The sequence below is a fragment of the Panthera onca genome, chromosome X (genome assembly GCF_046562875.1).
Source record: "Panthera onca isolate mPanOnc1 chromosome X, mPanOnc1 haplotype 2, whole genome shotgun sequence".
In the NCBI taxonomy this organism is placed as follows: Eukaryota; Metazoa; Chordata; class Mammalia; order Carnivora; family Felidae; genus Panthera; species Panthera onca.
This window is the reverse complement of record NC_138357.1, coordinates 129,586,669-129,611,791: the sequence shown is the minus strand read 5'-3', so window position 1 is coordinate 129,611,791 and position 25,123 is coordinate 129,586,669. Positions and strand designations below refer to the sequence as shown.

General features: G+C 54.2%; 1 long non-coding RNA gene across 1 annotated transcript; it reads right to left on the bottom strand.

The window, feature by feature from the left end:
• Window positions 1-18,955: 18,955 nt before the first annotated feature.
• LOC145713842 (uncharacterized) lies at window positions 18,956-24,428 on the bottom strand. The gene is made up of 3 exons (XR_014136683.1): window positions 23,986-24,428; window positions 20,360-20,491; window positions 18,956-19,490 (listed from the first exon to the last, which is right to left on the bottom strand). It is a non-coding gene; the product is annotated as an uncharacterized LOC145713842 (long non-coding RNA).
• Window positions 24,429-25,123: the final 695 nt, after the last annotated feature.

Sequence of the window (25,123 nt, the reverse complement as noted above, 5' to 3'; positions counted from 1 at the left end):
GATAAGGTCTGCAAACCTCTGTTTCTCTCTTCGCCGGTTCCTCAACTCAGATTTCCCCAGAGACCATCCGAGGCCACAGAAATGAACGCCCCCCGGCCCCCCCTCCCGTACCAGGCCCCCCCCCCACGCCGCTGCTCCCCCCAAACTCCTCGACTCCTAATTGGGCAACAATAAAACTCGGCATTCCAGTCTCTGATTACAGACCCGCACTTCATCTCATTCTGTTATTACGTTGCGAGTGTGTCCTTACAGGAAACCGCACACTTGAGAACTTACACACGAGTCCGTAGGAGTGAAATGTGTTTCAGGTTAGAGGGTCTAAGGAGCCAGCGGAACCCCCCCCCCCCCCCTCCTCTGCAATCGCTGGCTCAGAATTGTAACAAAACTGCCATCGCTGGCTCAGAATTGTAACAAAACTGCCATCGCTGGCTCAGAATTGTAACAAAACTCAGCAGAAAGCACTCGGACGGAGGCGTCCTTTCAAAGCCTCAGTGACGCGGCCACATAAATCGTGCCGGGCACGAAAATAGGTAAATAACACGTACTAAACTGACCGCACTTTCCAAGAGGCGATTGTGGCCGGTTGGGGGTTGGGCTCCGGGTCCTATGACATGGAGGGAACAAAGCAACGGCCGGTCGAGCGCCTAGGACGCCAGCCTGTGCCTGAAACGCCAGAACATTCTGCAGAAAATCCTGTGGTCCGAGGTCCCGAGGGCCGACGCGCAGGGAGTCTGGTCAGCGTTTGCTTCTGAACGGTCCTTGCTGACTCTCTCCTCCCCCCCGGGACCTAAAATGCAGCGTTTTGACACTTTCCAAGTGCACAGGTTGCCGGCATTTAGGACGCTCACCCTGCTGTGCAAACCCTGCCAGCTCGATGTACTTCCAGAACATTCCTATCATCCCACAGGCACCCCTGTCCCTATTAGGAGGTGGGCCCCAGCCCCCCCCACCCCCCGGGCCTTGGGAACCCCTAGGACTGCCCCCCACCCCCACCCCGACCCGGGAACCCTTAGGACTGCAGGCCTTGGCCTACCCAGGACATGTTGCAGGAACAGAGAGGGTTGGTCTCCCTCCTCTGGGGCTCCCATCCGTCAACACGGCAGGAAGACCCTCCCCCGAATGCCGTTTCATTGTACGGGAGTCTCAGCAACCACTAAGTGCCCCCTGTGCACCTTCCCGCCTGGCCTGCCCCCAGCCTTCTCCCTCCGCCTTGGCTCCTGCTGGACACACGCGTGTCTGTGCTGCCCCAGGCCTCTGGGTCTCTGTCTCCTTCCCACCAACCCACACACCAGCCACCTGCTCATGAATCAGATCCCCTTCTGTTTCCTGTGCCCACGGGAAGGGCACCTCCTGATCCGGTGAAGAAAACACACTCCAGTCTTGTGTTTTCACAGATAATTGGGGGGCGGGGGATGGGACCGGTTTGAGTAACTCTTTGCAGGGGGCTGTTGGCCGAATGCACACAGGGGGAAACGGCTGGTGTCAGTGTCCTGGGGCAGCTGTCAGAATGAGCACACATAGAGGGAGAGGGTACAACAACAGGGACGGACAGGACCACTGAGATCCAGGCAGGGCAGGGCTGCTGAGATCCAGGCAGGGAAGGGCTGCTGAGATCCAGGAGGGGCAGGGCCACTGACATCCAGGCAGGGCAGGGCTGCTGAGATCCAGGCAGGGCAGGGCCCCTGAGATCCAGGCAGGGCAGGACCACTGAGATCCAGGCAGGGCAGGGCCGCTGAGATCCAGGCAGGGAAGGACCTCTGAGATCCAGGTGGGCAGGGCCATTGAGATCCAGGGGGGGCAGGACCTGAATGGACTGAGCCACCCAGGAGTCCCATCAATAGACATACTGATGAGATAATTTCACGGTTTATCTTGAGGAAACACAATGTACCTGCGACACTGAAAATCAGTGAACCGTCGTGATCCCCACACAGACCTTGATGTTGGACGTTTCGATTTGGTGCCCGGAGCTCAGAGGAGGGAACAGACTGTGGGTCAGCCGGGCTATAACCCTCATAGAACCCACTTGGCGGGGATGAGAGAGCAACTCACATTTGGTTGTGATCGATCCCCTGCATTCATTAATCACAGATTCTCAAAGGTATTGACTGACAGTCCATACGACCCAGAAAAAAAAAAAAATACAGTTGCAGTGAACAGAAATGTAGTTTAAAAGGCACCAGATAAAAACGTATTAAATATTTAAATGCACTTGTAAGGCCACTCTGGTTTTAAACAAACCTACGTAAAACAGCTGCATTGTTAAAACGAGTGAGGAAAGACCTCAATCTTTGAAAACTCCTGTCGGTCTTTTTTTTTTTTTTTTTTTTTTTTTTTTTCATGCAGAAAACAACCATCGCCTTTTATTATTTCTGTCTGCGTCTTTGTAAGACGGGATTCTTCTGAACAGGTCTGAGTTTCCAAGACGCGGGAAACAAAGGGATCATGTACCAGGAGGAAAAAAGAGAGAGAGAGAGAGAGAGATCATAAAACAGGCAAGAATTGTCGAGGAAAGAAGGAAAAAAACGGACTGAAAACACAGTGTCTATGACAGGAGAGACCACTCAGCAGGAGAGCCCGGGATGGAGAGGTGGAGGGGCGGCCGGCACAGACCGTGGGCTCTAAGTGATTATAAACACATGTTCTGGGGGCCGAAGGAAGCCTGTGAACGGGGGTCGGGGGGGGGACTGCAATCCCAAGGACTGTTGCACACGCAGGCACGTCGGGGCATTCGACAGCAGATGCCTCGGGACTTGAAAGGGTTTCCAAGGCGTTGCTTAAGTGCGTAGGGACCCGTGAGTGATTGCACAAAGGGTCGGTGGCACAGAAATTGGAAAGAAAAGGGGCCTGGAAAAGAATGCACGCAGGCTTTCAGCTGCCCGTGAAGAGGTGATTTATGGGCGACACCATAAAACCCAAGACCCGTATGTCTTCTCGGGCCCAAGAGAAATAGCCTGGGATTTTCACACCCCCTCGCTGTGCCCCGAGAGGGCAGAAATACGGGCAGGAGGCATGCTTTCTTTCCCTGGGGGTTTGGGGTGGGAGCCTTCCGAGCGGTTCCCCAAGGAACGTCGATCCGCGAGCACCGACCTCACTCAGGTAAGCACAGAGGTGCACCAAAGTCAGCACGGGAATGTCAGGCAGAAATGCCTGCGGAGACGGACTCTGGAGCCCAGCCCGGTGCCCTGTGTCAGATCCCCTCGCGCACGTCTGCTCGACTTGCATGCAGTGACCTCGGATGTCCTGTCCCGCCAGCATGGTGGTCGGGAGAAATCACTGTGACTGCTTCCTCCTCCTGCTGACAAAGCCCATGTGGTCATGCAGCGATGCAGGTGGGGACGTTCACACAATCCACCCGCATATAGAAGCAAACATACACAGGCATCGCCATCCCCTCTCGTGGGGGGATGTCTGGCCTCACAGTCACAAAGCGGCTGCTGCAGCTCCGGACATCATGCCCTCCGCATGGAATTCTGCACAGCAAGGATGGGCCTGAGCACAACGGAGCGTCCTCTCCTGGGATGGGGCCGGCCACCGAAAGCAAATCGGCTTCATATTAAGGAAGGAGAAAGGGAATGTTTTGATAAGAGGGAAAGAGAATGGCTGATATGAAGGGGAAATACGGGGGTGCCTGGGAGGCTCAGTCGGTGAAGCGTCCGACTTCGGCTCAGGTCATGATCTCACGGTTAGTGAGTTCGAGCCCCGCGTCGGGCTCTGTGCTCACAGCTCGGAGCCTGCTTGGGATTCTCTCTGTCTCTCTCTATCTCTGTCTCTGTCTCTCTGTCTCTCTTCCCGTCCCCTGATTGTGCTCTGTCTCTCTGGAAATAAATAAATATCCATTAAGAAAAATTTCTAGCACAAGCTTCGTTTTTCATGAGTGGCTCTCATCACGTCCAGAAAAGTTGGCTATTTTCCTTTCCGTGCGGGGTCGCCACTGGGCCGAGCGGACACGACCGGGCATCCACAGCCGTTTGTCTGTGACTCAGCCCTCACTTGCCAACTGCTTGTCCCGCCAGGCGGAGTCCTGACCGCGGCTGGGAGTTCACACGCACCGTGTTCTCTGATGCTACGTGGCTCTGGACAAATCACCCCCCACCACGTGTCTGAGCCTTGCTGTCCTTTTGCAAAACGTCGATTGCTTCGTTGCACTTGTGTTCGACCATCCAAAGGAAAAAGTTACATATGGGCTGGAAACTTGTCGCACAGAAGAAACCTCCCCGCCCCCGAAGAGTGTAACTTGTTAATATTGTAACTTTGGGTGCAGGTGCGCCTTGCAGGCGGCAATGTATATTAAATTAAAAAGAATCGCAGGGAAACGATATTAAACACTCAGCTCTCCGTGGTCACAGGCCACATTTGAAAGTATCGTAGAGCCACGTGTGGCTAGCGGCCAGCCTACTGGGTGTTGCGGAGGTGAAACATCCCTTCAAGTGTTTATTGGCAGAAAAAGAAAGACATTAACAATTCCCGTTATTGCAGAAAGTTCTGTGTAGCCAGGAGCCCGCTCGTCCCGCAAGGTGGGACGTCGAGCCCCAGGTACCGGCGAGGAAACAACATCCTTGAGGGGAGACTGTGTTTCCTGAAGGAAACTTCATCCGGGCTCGGTTCCGGAGCAGGTCCACACGGACTCCCTCCCGAGGAGAAACAACGATTGTGCGCGGGAATCCGAAAGGAGGCGTGGGGACGCCAGCCAAAGGGGGCCGGGGGCGGGGGTGGGGGGCGGAATTTTGCATCCGGCCATTTTAAGGTATATAGTCTTGTATTGCCTGTCATGTCTGTGAGGGGCACAGACTAATTATGTAAGACAGACACACGTCAGCACAGCCACGAACACGTATCCATGTACGAAGGTGTGCGGATGGACAGTTTATTCTTCAAGAACACAGCCATCTGGCTAACAGAAGAATCCAAAGCATTCAGGGCAATAAGATGAGCGGGTTAAAAACCCACGTTTGAGTTTCCTGGAAAATCACCTACGTGGGTCGCTTTTTAAAAATTACGGCTTTCTTTTTGGAGAGGGGTTTCAGGCTCACAGACAAAGGGGAGGCAGCTGCAGGCAGCCCCGGATCCAGCCGAACACCGACCAGGGGACCGTGGCCGCAGCCTGATGAACAGGAGGCCACACAGATTCGTTCATAGGACACGCAGACGCCCACAGACAAACAGACTCGAAATGCCATTCCACACGTCACGCGGAAACCTGTGCAAAAGCCAGAGGAAAGAATTCGCAAAGCTGCTGCCACAGCCTGAGACTCCTGCCTACTTGGTCACTCGTAGTTCGGGCAGAGTCTAAGAAGCTGGCGAGACACCCAGGATATGAGCCACAGGACGAAGGAGGCTCCTGCCACGGGGGTCTGTACGGTTCTGAGATGTTACAAAGTAATGTGTCTTTGATAACATCATCTCCCTCTCTCTGCCCCTCCCCTGCACATGCTCTGCCCTCTCTGTGTCTCAAAAATAAATAAATGTTAACACAATATATATGTGCACACTTTTAAATAAATATACACTTAATTTATATATTTAAATATGTAAATATTTAATATATATATGAAATATGTAATATATAAATTAATATATACATTAAGATAATATAATATATAATATGATATTATTAATATATATAAATATATAAAATTATTTATAAAATAATTTATAAATAAATTTATAAGTAAATTTATAAAAAATATATAATAATATATATAAATATAAAATATATAAAATATTTATAAATATATAAAATGTATATATACTTATATTTATATTTATATTTATTATATATTTATTATATAAATATATATTTATTATTAAATATACATTATTAACATATATTTATTATGTGTTTATTATATATTATTATATAAATATAAATATTTATAAATATATATATTATATATTTATGAATATAAATATAAATATAAATTATAAATACAATATAATATCTTTAATATATAATATAAATTATATATTAATTCAATTTATACATTTATTTATTTTAAAAAAATTTTTAATGTTTATTTATTTTTGAGACCGAGAGAGACAGAGCATGAACGGGGGAGGGTCAGAGAGAGAGACGGAGACACAGAATCCGAAATAGGCTCCAGGCTCCGAGCTGTCAGCACAGAGCTCGACACGGGGCTCGAACTCACGGACCACGAGATCGTGACCTGAGCCAAAGTTGGACGCTTAACCGACTGAGCCACCCAGGCGCCCCTCAATTTATACATTTAAATATATATATATTTAAGCCTGTGCTTCTGGAGACAGAGACGCAACGTATGTATTGTTTTGCGGCTGATTTATGACACTAAATAACGCTTTATGGTCGCTTGAGTACTTCTCACTCGGAAACACGTTTCACAAACCACCCAGGGCACATAGAAGTCACAGGCAAAGGAAGACAAAACACAGCCCTACGGTTTTGGAGAGGCTGGAGGCCGCAGGGGACTCAGGACGACCGCTTTGGGGTTTCTTGTGGTGGCGGGGGGGGGGGGGGACCCACAACCCCGTGTTTTATAGGATTCCTAACGGGACTGGTGGAATCATCCCACGCAGATTTCCCAGAACCCGTTTTGGAAAGCAGCATGGTCCGTGGCCTTATTCTTGCTGGCCACATGGGCCCCTGTTACAAGGATGTCATTCAACCTGGATGGACCTCCAGGATTGTCTGCGAAGCGACATAAGCCAGACACAAAAGCCAAATTCTGTATAATTCCACTCATGCCGAGTCCCTGGATGAGTCAAATTCATAGGAGCAGACTGCAAAATAATGCTCAGGGAACCTGTAAGGAGAATACGAAGCCAAGACAGAACATAGGTAGACCTTACATACGTATATTCGTAAAAGAAATCTCTGGTGATGAGTTTCGAGCGACAAACTCCAGCCCCGAGCTCCCTACCAGCCAAAGAGAAAGAGGAAATAAGATGAGTTTAAAAAGTTCACATGGCGTAAGAGAAAAATAAATTCACCTTAAGAGAAACAAACAAATAAAAATTCATAGGAACAGAAAGTGCATGGTGGGGGCCGAGGGCTGGGGTTAGGGACGGGCAGTTAGTGTCTCATGAGGACAGTGTTCCAGTTTGGGAAGGTGGAAAGTTCTGGGGACGGATGGCGGGGTGGTTGTACAACAGTGTGAATGTGCCTGATGTCACCGAGCTGTGCATTAAAAACGGTTAAGGTGGGGCGCCTGGGTGGCGCAGTCGGTTAAGCGTCCGACTTCAGCCAGGTCACGATCTTGCGGTCCGTGAGTTCGAGCCCCGCGTCAGGCTCCGGGCTGATGACTCGGAGCCTGGAGCCTGTTTCCGATTCTGTGTCTCCCTCTCTCTCTGCCCCTCCCCCGTTCATGCTCTGTCTCTCTCTGTCCCCAAAAAATAAATAAAAAACGTTGAAAAAAAAAAACAAAAACAAAAAAAAACGGTTAAGGTGGTAAAGTTTATGCTGCGTGTATTTTACCGCAACAGAAAATATTGAAAAAAAAATAGCTTTTGTACTTTAAAGAAATTAACAATTGGAAAAAAACCATAAATGTCAGTTTTGCAGTTTGGGAAAAAACTTCACCAACGAACTAAAATCCTCACTTACTCAACAACAAAAAAAGGAAATCTTGCAGTTTGCGTCCTGTTTCAGAATTTTATTTGAAACCCAAAGGAAAATGCCAAATGGCCACACGGAAGGACAGGAAGGCAATGGGTCATGTTGAACTCGAAGCCACAGCGGGGCCCGGGTTTACTGATTTCAAAGCCGTGAAAATGCGGGAACGTGGGGGTCCAAGGGCTCGACACAAGGTGCTCAGAAGAGACAACATCAACTTCTCCCTGCTGTCTGAGGACGCCCACGCACCCCGCATCCCAGCCTAGAGAGTGACTCTGCCTGGGGTCTCGCATGCACCCCACAGCCCAGGCTGGAGGGTCTGATTATGTCCGGGATCCCCCATGCACCCCACAACCCAGCCTGGAGGTGTCTGACTCTGCCCGGGGTCCCCCATGCACCCCACAGTGCAGCCTGCAGGCATCTGACTCTATCTGGGGTCCCCCATGCACCCCACAACCCAGTCTGCAGGTGTCTGACTGTCTGGGGTCCCCCATGCACCCCACAGCCCAGCCTGGAGGTGTCTGACTCTGCCCGGGGTCCCCCATGCACCTCACAGTGCAGCCTGCAGGCGTCTGACTCTATCTGGGGTCCCCCATGCACCCCACAACCCAGCCTGTAGGGTCTGATTATCTCCAGGGTCCCCCATGCACCCCACAACCCAGCCTGGAGGTGTCTGACTCTGTCCGGGGTCCCCCATGCACCCCACAGTGCAGCCTGCAGGCATCTGACTCTATCTGGGGTCCCCCATGCACCCCACAACCCAGCCTGTAGGGTCTGATTATGTCCAGGGTCCCCCATGCACCCCACAACCCAGCCTGGAGGTGTCTGACTCTGTCCGGGGTTCCCCAGGCACCCCACACCCCGATCAGCAGGTGTCTGATTCGATCTGGGGTCCCCCATGCACCCCACAACCCAGCCTTTAGGGTCTGATTATGTCCAGGGTCCCCCATGCACCCCACAGCCCCGTTTGTAGGTGTCTGACTCTGTCTGGGGCCCCCATGCACCCCATAGCCCAGTCTGCAGGTGCCTGACTCTGTCTGGGGTCCCCCATGCACCCCACAGCCCAGTCTGCAGGTGTCTGACTGTCTGGGGTCCCCCATGCACCCCACAACCCAGCCTTGAGGTGTCTGACTCTGTCCAGGGTCCCCCAGGCACCCCACACCCCAATCAGCAGGTGTCTGATTCGATTTGGGGTCCCCCATGCACCCCACAACCCAGCCTGTAGGGTCTGATTATGTCCAGGGTCCCCCATGCACCCCACAGCCCCGTTTGTAGGTGTCTGACTCTGTCTGGGGTCCCCCCTGCACCCCAGAGCCCAGCCTAGAGAGGGTCTGCCCGGGAACCCCCATGCACTCCCAATCACGACCGCCCTCTGGGGAGGAACGAGGCGAAGCGGGGACCCAGTTCCCTTCCCTGTTTTCTGGCCTCGGGCTCCAGCAGGGGTGGGACGGTCAGGCTGGACGCCCGCCGGGCAGGGAGGCCGCGGGCTGGGCTCCCCCTGCACCAGGTGACAGATCTGCTCTGGGCGCCAAGGGGCGGAAGGGTTCGGGGTCGGGGGCTGGTGCACACACACCTGGGGACTCAGGGCTCTCAACGGCAGGTGCCCCCATCCCCAGTCCCGGGTGTCTTACCTCTCCCCAACGGGGCCCCCGCCTTGCTTGTCTCGTGACCAGTGATCGAGCAGCGACGCGCGCGCCCTGGACCGCGAGGGTCACGTCCTGCTCCGCCCGCCGCCCCCGCCGCCTCTGTCGCCGCCGCGGGACCTCCGACCGGACTCTTGGCCAGGCCAGACGCGCCCCCCGAAGCCGCCGTGGCGGGAGGTGCGGCGCGCACAGCCCGCTGCCGGGGTTAGCTGTGTTCCAACGAGCCGCTGGTCAGTTACGGGTCCGGCTGGGCAGGCTTGCTTTCCGGGGCGCCCACGTCCGTGGAGGGGACCCACGGCACCTGCGTCCTGCCCCGTTTGCGTCTCTGCGCCGTGCGTCCGCGGCCCACCTGCTCTCCAGCGGGGTCTTAAGCGCAGCGCACGGCGAACGGAGCCAAGACGGCGCGTCCCGCACGTCCCGGCGTCGGTGGAGGCGCGGGTGTGGTGCCCAAGGCTTCCACGGGCGGACGGCGGGCTCCGCGTTCCAGGGAAGGTGTGCGATCTCCCCGCGGAGCCGAGTGGCCGCGGGCTTGGCTGCGACATAAGCGTGCCATGTTCAGGCTCCAGACCTCCCAGCTCCGGCCTTGGGGCGGCTCCCGGGACAGCCCGAGGCGCCCCGGCCCCTCCGTCACTTGGCGCCCAGACCAGATCGGTCACCTGGTGCAGGGGGAGCCCAGCCCGCTGCGTCCCCCACCGTCCCCCTCCCCCACCCCCACTTCTGCCCGTGTATCCTCTCCACGGATGAGCGTCCGGGGCTGGTGTTACGTCGCGAAAGTCAAGGGTCCGAGGTGGGAGCCGTGCCTCCCCGGGGCGGGTGTGCAGACGAGCCCGAACGCGGGGGCCTGATTTGGGGGTGCCTGGGGCTGGCAAGCACACAGCCCTCCCGGGAGGCACACGATGGAGGGGGTGGGAGGGAGCCCATCCGTGCGTGGTGGGAAAGGACCTGGTGAAGGAGGCCGTGTGCAGACAAGGCCAGGCTCGCGGCCAGCGGGCGACCCCACGGCCCAGCCTTGACGTGCCCGGAGACAAAAGTGTTTCCTGCGTCCGGAGACTGACGTGGACCGAGGCCGGAGCGGGGCTCAGAGGAGTGAGCTCGTCCCCCCACCCCCCAAGTGACCCCCGTGGCAGGAACACTGACTCCGGGCTCTGCACAGTGACGAGCGGGGCCTCCCAAAGCCACCCGGTCACTTACTCGGGACCGCAGCCCCTCTGCGCTCACGCCCTGTCTCTCTCTCTCTCTCTCTCTCTCAAAAATAGAAACAGTCAAAACATTTTAAAAGAGTCCCGCTTCCTCCCCGACCTGTCACCCCCGACTGCTGCATCCGAGGGACGGCAGATGCCTCACGGGGCCTCCCTCCTCCCCGTGGTTTCTGGGGACTGGGCCGTGGCCTCTACACGCACTGATTTCAGCGTCCCTGAGCCTCTCCGAGGCGCAAACACCCGGGTGTGACTGAGATCCCCAGCTCTGGCCGGATGAGCCCCCCAGTCCCCAGCACTGGGAGCTTGTTCCTGTCTCACAGGGACCAGATACCTCCCCCTGCCCCCCACCCCCCTGCCCCCACCCCCGGTCCGAAACGTACAGGGTTGTGTGACAATTTAAGGCATAAGTGCTCTGCTCCGTGATGCGGTTAACGGACTGCATCACCGCTCTGCTTGGGGGCCGAGGGGGCAGTGGAGCATTGAACGGGTCCCGACACCGGCTCCTGGAATGTCACCCTAAGCCCTTTCCTGGCAGATGCGTCTGTGCTTAGCTGCGGTGTGGACACAGACAAGCCAGGAGGTCTAAACTAACAACGTGATTGACCGTGGGCTCACTGGGTCACCTTGTATCCGCTTGAAGTATCCGCTTGAAGCCCTCACGGGCTGGAGGCTGAGGTCAGCCACACGCGGGGTTGGGGGGCGGTCAGCCATGCCTTCGTCACTGACCCCAACAGAACCCTGGTCACCAAAGCAATGTTCTCCAAGACCTGGCCTCCTGGTCTGACCCCCAAGGGGCAGGGGAGCCAGAGGGCCAGTGGGGTCAGCAGGAGGGAGGGTGGGCAGACCAGAGCTCCACGGCAAGACCACAGGTGCCACAGGGCACCTCCCATGATCCTTTGGCAACCTGGGGTAGACGTGACTCAGAGAGATTTCTCCTGGCCACCCCCCCACCCCCGTCTGCCCCTTCTGCACAGCGGGGGCTCAGGAGCCGGTCACGCCCACGTTCGTGTGGTTCCCCGTGGAATGTCTGATACCCACCACTCATAGTAAGGTCCCCAAGGCTACGGAACGTGGGAAGAGTGTGTGAATGTGTCCATGCGTCTGATTCCAAGTCAACTCACCAACAAGTTGCAGACTTCTGTGACCGACTTCGGTTCAGCTCACGATCTCACGTTCGTGGGTTCGGCTCAGCTCACGATCTCACGGGTCGTGGGTTCGAGCCCCGCGTCGGGCTCTGCGCTGACGGCTCGGAGCCTGGAGCTGCTTCAGATCCTGTGTCTCCCTCTCTCCCTGCCTCTCCCCTGCTTGCCCTCTGTGTGTGTCTGTTGTTGGCTGTAGGAGGCACCGTCATGAGCCCCCTGAGGAACTGAGGTAACACGTGTCTACACATTGTGGGCTGCATTTGTGACATCGTTTTCCCCGCAGAGCAGAGACCCGTGAATCTGGAGCTCTGCTGTTCTGGCACTTTCCGCTCCCGTTTACGGATCGCCCTTGGGTGCTCAAAGGAGTCCTCTATGCAGATGTATTTCACAGTTAATTCTCCCCCCCCCCCCCCCAATGGAGCCTCTTGGAAGATATTCTGCAGCCTGCCAGGTGGGACCGAGAGCATCGGAGGGCTTTGTCAGCGGAGAAATGCCTCCCTTGTGTGGTTGCAAGTTACCCCAGGATGCGGCCATGACCACAGCTGTCCGGGCCCCAGAAGAAAGAACACGGGCCCCTCCCTGAGCCCCGTGGCTTGTCTCTAATGAAGAGGTGGCTCGTCCAATGGCCTCAGACGGGTCCTGGGAAGCAGGGCAGGGAACACAGGAAACCGCACGACTTTGTTCTCTCGGGTAATCCGAGGTGCTGTGGACACAGGCTGACTTCCATCCACACAGGCAGAAGCTCCTCTGATGCCTCTTGGCTGTGTGTCTGCCAGGCCTGCTTCCTGCCCAGACCCTGGGTGACGGGTTTTCTTTGGCTCTGGTGCCGAACCTGTGACTCACCGGCTCGTGCATCCACATGCGGCTGGAGGGGAGGTGTTGCAAGGCTGGATAAAGTGACCAGAACGACTCCTGTCGCTTTTGGCCACCGTGGTTCTCTTGCACAACCCTCTCCATCCCCAGAGATCACAAGGCACCAACTCGCTGTCCAAAGTGAATGGGTCTGTCCTGATGTTAGCCTGCCTCCAGTTGTGGAGGCCAGAGTCTGAGACCCAGGCGGGGAAGGGCCACTGAGATCCAGGAGGGGCAGGGTTGCTAAGATCCAGGCAGGGCTTCTGAGATCCAGGAGGGGCAGGACCGCTGAGACCCAGGCAGGGAAAGGCTGCTGAGATCCAGGCAGGGCAGGGCCGCTGAGATCCAGATAGGGCAGGGCTGTTGAGATCCAGGCAGGGCAGGGCTGCTGAGATCCAGGCAGGGCAGGGCCACTGGGATCCAGGAGGGGCAGGATCAGTGAGATCCGGGGGGGTGGGGAGGGGGGACAGGACCACTGAGATCGAGACGGGGCAGGGCTGCTGAGATCCAGGCAGGGCAGGACCACTGAGATCCAGGAGGGGCACGGCCACTGAGATCCAGGCAGGGCAGGGCCGCTGAGATCCAGGAGGGACAGGACCACTGAGATCCAGGCAGGGCAGGGCCGCTGAGATCCAGGCAGGGCAGGGCCGCTGAGATCCAGGTAGGGCAGGGCTGCTGAGATCCAGGCAGGGCAGGGCCGCTGAGATCCAGGCAGGGCAGGGCCGCTGAGATCCAGGTAGGGCAGGGCTGCTGAGATCCAGGCAGGGCAGGATTACTGAGATCCCACTGGGGCAGGATCAGTGAGATCCGGGGGGGTGGGGAGGGGGGACAGGACCACTGAGATCGAGACGGGGCCGGGCCGCTGAGATCCAGGCAGGTTGGGCTACTCAGTTCCAGGCGGGACAGGGCCCCGCTCCCTCCAGAGGCTCCAGGGGAGGGTCCTTCCTGCCTCTTCCAGCTTCTGGGGCTCCAGGCGCCCCTGGGCTCGTGGCCGCATCCCTCCCATCTGTACCCCCGGCTTCACGTGGCTTCTCCTCTGTCTGGGTCTCCTGTTGTGTCTCTTACAAGGAGCCCTGTCATTGGATTCAGGGCCCCCTCCTCCAGGATGAGCTCATCTCAGACCCTTCACTCCATCACATCTGCAAAGACCCTGTTTCCAAATAACTGTCCGTTCACAGCCTCTGGGGTTGAGGACAAGGATGTATCTTTGGGGCCACCACTGAGCACCCTCCTTGCAGCTGCAGGGCGGACCCTGGTGTCTCTTTAACGTTCTCTAGGTGACTGTCTTCGGTCATGGAGCCGGTCAGTGGACCCCAGCCGCACCCCCAGATGGCCTCAGGCAGGTGGCACTGGGGACCATCCAGTGCTGGTCTCCTTCTGGGCCCCTTTGTCCTGAGGACACAGCAAACACCTCACACCTCACTGGACGCTCACCCGAGTGCCCCGAGTGGAGACCAGCCAGAGTCCTGCCCACGTGCATGGGCCCCAAAGGGAATTCGCAGCGACTGTGACTGATTTCAGACACCCGCCGTGATAAGTCAGGGCCCCCCTCTGGTATCATAGAGTCCTCGGCAACCAGGGAAGTGTTTGGAGGCTGGTGTCGCCCTTCACGAGTGAGATGGTCTTACGGAATTGGTGCCCGACGTCTCGCGGCTGGTGTTCGGCCAAGCCAACCGAGGACGTGTCTCAGGCACAAAGGAGTGGCTGTTAACCTTTCCTTTAAAGAAGGAAATGTCTCGTCCTATCGGAAGGGAACAAGTTTATGCACACGGCCCCCACGGCCAGGCGGTCCCTGAATGTTTTCACTTGAGTCACCGCGATGTTTGAAAACACCCAGCCTGTCACGGGGCAAACGGCCGTGGATTTAAGCATAATAAATTGGAGCACAGCGCTGTGTCTGTTGATGGAATCGCTCATCGGAGGTGCTGGACGTGAGACGGGCTCATCTACAGGACACAGAGCGGGTGGCTGATGAAAACGGGGGCTCCCGGGGCCCCGAGTCCTAAAGATGCACTGAAACGAGAAATGAAATTTCTCCCTTCGCTCTCATGCCTGGACAGGAGGCAGAGTTCTCTACCCCTCTGTGGCTGGGACGGGCAAGTTTCTTTGCACGCGTTTGTCATTTAAAATATGTTCCGTTCGCATGTAGTTTAAAGAAAGCATTTCATGGGGCGCCCGGGGGGCTCATTCGGTGAAGCGTCCGACTCTGGCTCAGGTCATGATCTCACGGTTCGTGAGTTCGAGCCCCACATCGGGCTCTGTGCTGACAGCTCAGAGCCTGGAGCCTGCTTCCGATTCTGTGTCTCTCTCTCTCTGCCCCTCCCCTGTTCATGCTCTGTCTCTCTCTCTCTCTCAAAAATAAATAAACATTAAAAAAATTTAAGAAAAAGAGAAAAGATCTTAGATCTTGTCTAAAAGTATGAATGGCCAAGGTAGGTTTCTCTCTCTTTCTCTGTCTCTCAAATAAATAAACATTTAAAAAAATTTAAAGGAAGCATTTCAAGCTGGACTGTATGATCTTTGGTCGAAATAGAGATTAAAAGCATTGGAAAAGCACTCTTTGCTTCTGATGTAACGGCCTGTGGTTTCTACCATTTTCAAGACTGAGGCTAATTATTTAGTCAGTGCTGTTGGACCTTAAATGTATGCCCTTTTAGGGAAGCGTTAGCTGTGTTTTTCTCAGGTGTCTGTGAGGAATTCTTTATTCCAACCACATCAGTGAATATTCGTGGCTTCTAACTATTGCTATTAGAAAGATCTGCCAGGGTTTTAACGGATGGCCAGGTCATTTTGGTTTTGTTTTGTTTTTACTTAAGAACAATTCTCGGGGCGCCTGGGTGGCTCAGTCGGTTAAGCGTCTGACTTCGGCTCAGGTCATGATCTCACGGTCCGTGAGTTTGAGCCTCACGTCGGGCTCTGTGCTGACAGCTCAGAGCCTGGAGTCTGTTTCAGATTCTGGGTCTCCCTCTCTTTCTGATCCTCCCCCGTTCATGCTCTGTCTCTCTCGGTCTGAAAAATAAATAAACGTTAAAAAAAAATAAAAAAAAATAACAGTTCTTATGCTGGGCAGTGGGGTGTCTCGATTTTGTCTCACCTTATACCCTGATGTACTGTCGAGGGAAGGGAATGTAGGACGTGTGGAAAAGGTGCCCCGATCCCAGGCTTGCTGAGCCAGAGTCTGAATACAGAAGGTCCCAGACTCAGTGCATATGGTTGCTCCTAAGAGCTGTTTGTGGGGTGTATCCTTGGCGGTTCTGGAGGGCAGAAGTCCAAAATGGGTCTCACGGCCCTGACACCAAGATGTCAGGAGGGGAGAACCTGTCTCTTCCCCTTCTCCACCTTCTGGAAGCCACCTGAGTCCCCGGGCTCCTGGCTGTTCCTGTGGTTGGATCCCAGCACCTTCCAATCTCCGGGCGTCACCTCACTTTTGGCTGCCCACTTTCTCCGTAACAGGTGACCGCCCCCCCCCCCCCTTAGCCTGTGTCTTAGGAGGACCCTTATTTCCACTCAGAAAATCAGGATGATCTCCCACCTCAAAGCCATCAACATCTGCCTCCTGGCTCTTAGATGGTCATCCTGCCATTTTGGTCCTCCCATGGACAAAGGGGTGAGCGGGCTCCTTGGGGTCTCTTGGAAAAGAACATTAATCCCATTAATAAAGGCTTCACCCTCATGATGTAATCACCACCCAGAGACCCCACCTCGTAATATCATTGCCTTGGGGATTAGGAGCTCTGCCCAGAGACCCCATCTCCTGATATCATTGCCTTGGGGGTTAGGAGCTCAGCATAGCTGGGGGGGACACAGATATTCACACCATAAGGTCATAGACGGTCACATTCACAGCTTTGAGGGATACCGACATGGACGTCTTTGGGGACATTATTCTCTCCACCACATGGGGATTAGAATATGGATGTCCCTGTGGCCTGCACTTGGAACCACTAGGCACCACTGTTTCTCTGGAAACTTTCTCCATCTCTAATGTCATTGAGGACTGGCCCCCAACACGTTAATAATATGGCTACATGTCCGTCCCAGCCCTGCAGGCTGTCACCTGGCTGTGGTTTCTTCTGGGGCATCTATCACCCCCAAAATGTGTTCTACTGTATGTCCATGCCGTGATAATGTCACCTCCACGGGGACAGGACTGGTCACGGCTGCAGGGACTGGCATATAGTAGGTGCTCAATAAATGCTTCCTGATTGACCAGAGGATTCACAACAGCTTCATCTCTGGTACCCACATCACTTGGCAACTCTCCCACAATGACGCCATCCAATATGGCAGCCAATGAGCACATGTGGCTGTTTAAATGTAAATTATTACAGTTAATTAAGCACTCAGCTCTTCGGTTGGCTCAGTCACATTTCCAGGGCCCGGTAGCCATATGTGGTGTTCTAAATGTAAATTAACTGCAATTAATTAAGGCAAGCATTCAATTCCTCAGTCACCCTAGTCAAACGTGGCTGGCGGCTGCCATATTGGACAGTGTGGAATGGAACGTTTCCATCGTCACAGAGACTTCTGGGTTGAATTGTGTCCCCTAGAGAAGACATGTGGAAGGTAGGGATTAGGGGAATAGGACCCTATTTGGAAGTAGGGTCCTTGCAGGTGTAATCAGGCTGAAATGAGTCCTAAACCAATATAATTAGTGTTCTTATAAGTACACATCGCAGCCCACACATGCACGAAGAGACGATGATAATGACAACGAGCCACAATGAAAACGTGGTCATATGAACATGGGGCAGAGACTGGAGTGATGTAGGCACAAGACAAGGGATGTGTCTCAGATGGCATGAAACATGGGTGGGGAAGACCAGGAAAAACAGGATGCACGAAATTATGCAGCTGCCATCTTCTTGGGGAGACAGCAGAAACCAGGAACGTCGTGAGCTGAGCACACTCTACCCTTTGAAAGTTGATTTGCTAAGACAGCTTCCGAACCACTTTGGTCAACGTGGAGTCAACCTCTCTTGTGAGCTGTTGCTTAATACCCATGGAGAAAGCACACCGATGAACCGCTCCAAGTTCTGGGTCTGACGTTACCGCAAGCTGGGGACATGCTCACCTTTGAGGATGAGAACGTTCGCCTAAACGGGTTGCAAAGGATTGCCTGTGCAGAGTTGTCTTCAGTCGGAAGTCCGTTCTGCAACATGGGACCTTGCAAGCATCCTAGAGGTGGTAATCGTGTCCTAGCTCAGGGTCAAGAGAAAGGGACTCTGATGACCGTATTAGGTTGAATCAGGCACATGCCCTCCCTGTGAATTCTGGAGGAGTAAGTAAGCGTCATGTGGACAAGGCAGCTTCTAGGTCTCCGTGGGCCCGTGATTTACCTTCATTGCATCATCAAGAGACACCACAGCATATGCTCCCCAAGGGCTGGGAGAACCCACGTGGGCATTACAGAAAACTCCAGAGTCCTCGGTAAGCGTCTAAACATCCAGCTGTAAGTGTGGACTAGACATGTAAGGAGCCATGTCTGCACGTTGGCCACGTTCCCTTCACATTGGAATCAGAAGTATGAATGATTCATTCAACACACCCTCTGAATTTTTACCTAGGCTGATTTTTTCTTTTTTGATTGAGTGTAAAACGTTAGCACTCAGTGACCGCTTTGGGCATGCGGTGGAAATAGGTTGAAAAACGTGCTTCAGAGCATCAGGTACTCGGGAAGAGGAAAGAGATAAGACCTTACAACTTAATCAAAGTGAAATTACTTTCTCTAAGGAAATGCCAGGGATGCTCTGGGACCCATTTACAAAGTTATGAGACAGAGTGGGAAGTCAACGTTATTAAAGAAAACGCATTAACAAATTTACCAGATATCAGGGGAAAACGGCAAAAGCTAACTTATCTCTATCAGAAACGTCAGAATATCTTTGGGCGATGAGAAAAATGATCCTCTCCCAGCCCCGACAGAGAACATTCTACCTTAGAAAAAAAAAAAAAAGGAAGAGAGCCAAAGTGGAATTATTAAACTTTGTGTGTTTAATGTGCTTTGAGGTTGCCATTGAATTGAATGAATGTTTCAGAGTAAAACGAACAATTAGCCACTTCTCAGAGAGATGCAAAAAAATCCATACAAGTGTTGTCCTGGTTTATAAAGTCAGTAGGAAGAACATACTAGTGATTCCCCTTCGAGAACACACTTGATTCCTGCAAAAGCAAATTTATCAACAGAAAAAAGATGAGAATATGCTAAAACCTTGGTTTGCAGCAAAATTTGTTCCAGACGCATGCTTGTAATCCAAAGCACTTGTCTATGAAAGCAAATTTCAAGAACCATTGGCTCAGGGGCGCCTGGGTAGCTCAGTTGGTGAAGCGTCCGACTTCGGCTCAGGTCATGATCTCACGGTTCATGAGTTCAACCCCTGCATCAGGCTCTGTGCTGACAGCTCGGAGCCTGGAGCCTGCTTCCGATTCTGTGTCTCTCTCTCTCTGCCCCTCCCTTGCTCATGCTCTGTCTCTCTCTGTCTCAAAAATAAATAAAACTTTAAAAAAAGAAAAGAACCATCAGCTCAGTTGTGATTGTGTGATGTTCAGTGTCACGTACCCCTCGTAAAGCAAGACATTGCTCGCTTATCAAGTTAAAATTTGTTAGACATGTTTGCTCATCTTGGAGAACGCTCGAAATCCAAGGTTTTACTGTATAACCAAGTCCTTCTGAAGTCTACTTTGCTCTTTAAGAGCCTCTAACACACCCTGAATCGTCTCCATTTTCTTTTACATTTTCCACGTGGGCACACACTCGTATTAAAACATGTTATGGCATTTTATACATCTCATTATCGCAAGGACCATGAGCTTGGTTGAGCCAACACGAAGTCAGCAACCTGACCTGTTACAGTATGGTTGAACCCAAGGCAGACCTGTTCCCCGGCGAACGGATACTTATAAATTTACAAAACAGCGGCAAAATCCTGTCTTTCCCAGAGAGCTTCACGCACACCAGCAGCTTATGCAGTCATGGTACTGACGAGAACCAGTGAGGGAATCCACTGACGAACTGATCTTTCTGCTGGAGGTTAGTGAACTTGAAAATGGGGGCACCGGGAGGCTGGGGAAAGACCAGGGCAGACGCAGAGGTCAGTGAGAAATTGGGAGAAGCGTGAACCATGCTAAGAGCTTCAGATGGGAAAACCTCACATTTCAGGCAACCCTGGTGTTTTGTGTTCTTGGCAAGGTTTCAGTCACCAAGAGGCAATGAAAATATAAGGGTTTCTCTTTCTTTCCCCTGGTCCTACACAGGGTGACCAATACTGAGCTTTTCAGGGGTAGTGGCTGAAGACAGCAGATGTGTCTCAGCAGTTCCATGGGTGAGGGAGGGTCAGACAGAATGCTCTGGGGGCACCTCCTTTTCTACTCCCAGTTGTTAGACTCCTAATCCCCCACGGATGATGGGAGCCACGTGGTAAGAGCCTGTCGATTGACAATACAAGCCTCTGTGTCCGGGTACGTCATTTCCGCGGACCAGGGGGCTTCCGATGACAGGAATTCATTCTCCCATAGTTCTGGAGACCAAAAGTTTGAAATCAAGGCGTCACCCCGGGTGACTCCTTCTGGTCTCTCCAGGGGAGTGTCTGCTCAAGGCTTTTCTCCAGCTTCTGGTGGCCACTGGCGATCGTTGGTGTTCTTGGGCATGTGGACGCGTCACACACATCTCTGCCCCTGTGGTCACGTGTTCTGGTCTCGTCTTCTTGTAAGGACAGGAGCCCCGTTGGATTCAGACCCAACCTAGTGACCTCGTCTTAACTTGACGACATCTGTGAAGGTCCCACCTGCAAATAAGGTCCCACTGGGCAGGAGGCAACGTGGCTCAACCCATGGCCCTCCATGATACCTTCCTTGGTGAGTTACAAGGGCTCACGTCTTGCTGTTCCTAACGCATTTCCACTGAAGGGCTCTTACCAATGTCTTCACGCTTACCAGCTGGGTTTTAACACTGTCGCAGTGCCTTCCGTCTCTACAAGAGGCCGTGAGACGCAGGATCAGATTCTCAGAGATGCACATTTTTACAAAGCTGACTCGGGTACACTCTCCTCTCTTACTGCCAACATCCTAGAGAGAAGAAGATTAAAAATTAAATAGGAAGAAAGGATATTCCCTACTCCCCAACAGATGTTGCCTGGTGAGGCACAGACAGGTGGCCAATTCCCTATTCACCACCCCCCGTTTCAGGCGTGGGCTCCAGGGGGAGGAGACAGCTGGAAAGGAACCCGTGGCCTTTGCGAGGAACTCTCCAAAAATCACCAGAGACGGCCAACGACACATGTTAAGAAGGGCGGGCGGGTGTCTCCTTGGACCTGTGTCCGTGAGTCAACTAGGGAAGCATGAACACAAATCATCAACCGGGGTGGCTGTGTCCACGCTCCGGGTCTCACAAGACACGCCGCAGTAATGTCCTCGTGTGAGCTTTCCGGGACTTGGGTAGCTTCCCAGAAATGCAACTGTGGGTCTTTAAGGAATGTGGCTTGATCACGTTTACTGGCGTTAAGGATATGCTGTGAGGCAGTGTTTATCGTGGGACGTGCGGTGGCCTCTGAAATCCGTGGCACCTGGCATTTCTTGGCCAGATGTCTTGTTATTTTTTTAAAAAAGTAATTGTTTATAAAATCACGTACATCAACAATGTAGATGTCCGTTGACCAAGCAATGGATAAAGACGATATGGTGCAAATATATATAATGCTTATAATACATAACATATAACATATAACATACAATATACAATATACAATATATAATATAATATATAATTATAATATGGTGTAAATATAGATTATGCTTATATATTATAATTTTATATATTATATATTATAATTATATATTATAAACATAACATATAGAACACTTCTATTTCTATGTATATAATATATAATGTTTGTATAGGTAATATCTACATATTCTATCTGTATTCCTTTTCTTTTTCTTTTGTTTTTTAGAGAGAGAGCAAGCACGAGTGGGGGAGGGGCAGAGGGAGAGAGGGACAGAGCCCCAACCCACGAGTCGTGAGATCATGACCTGCCCTACGTGGACTGAGCCACCCAGGTGCCCCCGAAGTTCCTTTTTCTCTACCGTGACTCGACGTGTGTTAAAGACAAGAGAATTTATGTTGCTAGGGTGGAAACCAACGTCACCGAGATGCTGGCCCATAAATGCTTCCTCCCTTGGAACATCGGGTGACACGTTGTCATGGAGAAGAAACCCTTGGTAAACACTTTGGGTCTCTCTTGATGGTGCTGGGGGGTCCTTTTTTCTGCAACCTTTGGAACTTTCTGGTAATCACCTGTCCCCTTGTGTCTGTCTACCTTCGCGGTGCTGGTCAAAAGGCACATGTCCCCGTCTGGTGTCACCCCCCAGGCTTTGGACACCCACAGAGGTTTAACCGGCCAACGTGACCCACCCATACAGCACCCCAGACCCAGCACGTCACCGCCTTGCACCTTAAACAGACCCAAGTTCTATTTCGCATAAACTGCTTATGTTTCCAGCGAGATTGATGCTGTTAATATTAGCTTTCAAAATGACAGATTAACATCACCAGTTAATCAGAGCTATTAGCGGATAGATATCTGTAATTCGATCACCGGAGTAATTTCTTTTCCAATAATGTGATTTACAAATGCAAGTGATTAAGTAATTAGCTTACATCTCCATAGATTACCGGTCCTCCCAGCCTCCGCCTGGAGATTAACCCCGGGTAATTAGAGGGTGTGCGCTGGTAAGCTGTGCCCTGAGAGCTGGGAGTCACCTTCCCCGAGTGCCCTCTGCACACAAGCAAAGCCAACGTGCATGAGGGGCCCCCCTTGGAAAGGGCATGGGCCCTGAAGTTTCCCTTGGAGAGCACACGGCCCCGAAGGTCCCCTTGGAAAGGGCACAGGTCCCGAAGGTCCCCTTGGAGAGGGCACAGGTCCCAAAGTTCCCCTTCGAGAGCACACAGGCCCCGAAGGTCCCTTGGAAAGGGCATGGGCCCTGAAGGTCCCTTTGGAGAGCTCACGGGCCCCGAAGGTCCCCTTGGAAAGGGCACGGGCCCCGAAGGTCCCCTTGGAAAGGGCACGGGCCCCGAAGGTCCCTTTGGAGAGCTCATGGGTCCCGAAGATCCCCTTGGAAAGGGCACGGGCCCCGAAGGTCCCTTTGGAGAGCTCATGGGTCCCGAAGGTCCCCTTGGAAAGGGCATGGCCCCTGAAGGTCCCTTTGGAAAGCTCACGGGCCCTGAAGTCCCCTTGGAAAGGGCACGGGCCCTGAAGGTCCCTTTGGAGAGCTCACGGGCCCCGAAGTCCCCTTGGAAAGGGCACGGGCCTGAAGTTCTCTTTGGAGAGCTCACGAGCCCCAAAGGTCCCCTTGGAAAGGGCATGGCCCCTGAAGGTCCCTTTGGAAAGCTCACGGGCCCTGAAGTCCCCTTGGAAAGGGCACGGGCCCTGAAGGTCCCTTTGGAGAGCTCACGGGCCCCGAAGTCCCCTTGGAAAGGGCACGGGCCTGAAGTTCTCTTTGGAGAGCTCACGAGCCCCAAAGGTCCCCTTGGAAAGGGCATGGCCCCTGAAGGTCCCTTTGGAAAGCTCACGGGCCCTGAAGTCCCCTTGGAAAGGGCACGGGCCCTGAAGGTCCCTTTGGAGAGCTCACGGGCCCCGAAGTCCCCTTGGAAAGGGCACGGGCCTGAAGTTCCCTTTGGAGAGCTCATGAGCCCCAAGGGTCCCCTTGGAAAGGGCACGGGCCCTGAAGGTCCCTTTGGAGAGCTCACAGGTCCCGAAGGTCCCCTTGGAAAGGGCACGGGCCCCGAAGGTCCCCTTGGAAAGGGCACGGGCCCGAAGGTCCCCTTGGAGAGCACACACGACCCAAAGGTCCCCTTGGAAAGGGCACAGGTCCTGAAAGTCCCTGACTCAGTGCTGGAGACAGACTCCCAGGGCCACTCGCCAGTGCTCGCCTTTGTGCCGCCCCTCAGTTCTGTGTCTTGTGTGGCAAGGTGAGAACTGCCTGCAGAAAACCTGGGAAAGTCGGAAGATGGGTTACAATGCCGCCCAAGAGGGAAGAGGAAAATCCAGAGAAACATGTCCCCTGAGGAAAGGGCGGCAGGGAGGACCCGTCCTAGCGCTCCCCAGGCGGGCGCCCCTCGGGGCCCTGTGCCTCCAGGCGCACTGAGATAGATCCGCGCATGCGCACGGGGAAGGACCCGGCTGACCATGACCCTGGGGTCCTGGGTGACGCGCTTTAGTGCGTGTGGTGGATTTTTTAAAAAAATGTTAATTTATTTTTGAGGGGAGGGGCAGAGAGAGGGAGAGAGGGCGTCCCAACCAGGCTCTGAGCTGTGAGCACAGACCCGGAGGCGGGGCTCGAACCCACGAACCGTGAGATCGCGACCTGAGCCCCAGCCCAGGGCTTCACCGACTGAGCCCCCCAGATGCCCCTGGAGGGCGTTTAAACGCAAGGACTGAGACAAAGCCACACCCCCTGCCCGATGGCAATGCCCCCAACCCAGCCTCCAAGATGGGCCCCCCCACTTGTGTGTGTGTGTGTGTGTGGGGGGGGGGGTTATGTCGTCCCACAGCCCCGCTCACCTCTGAGTCGGAGAACGTGGCCGATTCGGGGATGACCGGTGAACGTGGTCACGGGGATGCCGCCCGGGACGCTGGTTCTCGCATTCTTTTTTTGCTTCCTTCTTTTTAAAAAAAAATTTCCACTTTACTTATTTATTTTGAAAGACCGATAAAGCAGACTTGAGACAAAAAGAGAGAGAGAGAGAGAGAGAGAGAGAGAGAGAGAGAGAGAGAATCCCCAGCAGGCTCCGCGATGCGAGCGCAGAGCTGGACGCGGGGCTCGAACCCACGAACCGTGAGATCGCGACCTGAGCGCACTCGGACGCTTCACCGACTGAGCCCCCCAGGCGTCCCGCCCTTCTCAGATTCCGCACCTCAAGGGCGTTTGCGTGTGGGTGGTGTAGACGCGGGTTGGAAGCAACTGACCCAGCGTGTGTCAGGCCTGTGCAGACAGAGCCCGTGGGATGTGGTTATGGCGACACAGAGAGAGAGAGAGAGAGATGGCGACACAGGGACGCAGGGGGGCCAGGGCGCAGGCTCCTCTGCGGGGACGCCCGAGGAACGGGGCAGGGGGGGGGGGGGCGAGCTCCAACGGTCGCCCTGCAGGGAGGCCCCCGGGGCAGGGAACCGGCTGCTACGAGCTGACAGCTCCCCGGGACCCCAGGCACCAGCGCCCCCATTTCAGCGTCTCCCGGAAAGCTCAGAAAGCGGTCGAAACCGGACCGCATCCGAACAGAAGCCAGCTCCGCTCCTCCTGGCCCCCCCGGGGCACCCGGGGCTCGCGGCAGCCGGGACGGGCCGTCCCCCGGCGAGTGACGGGCGGCCGGTCCGCGCGCGTCGCTCCGGTCACCTGGCCCGCGCGGCCCCCGCGGCCGCCGATTAGTATGGGCCTCCGCGAGCATCCCGAGAGCTGGTCCCCGAGTGGCTGACGGGCTCCTCCGGTTGCCCTGGCAACCGCCTCCCAGCCGGCTGGGCTCCGCCCCGCCTGCTGCTGAGGTAACGTGCGGGGACGCACGCGGGCCAGGGCGCGCCTCACCTGTCAACGCGGCGGCAGGGCCGTTTGATCACGCCAGCCGCCCGGCCCGCCCGGACCGATCACTCGCTGATCACAGGACCCTGCGAACGCAGGCAGCTCCGCGGGTCCTGGGGGACCCCAGCC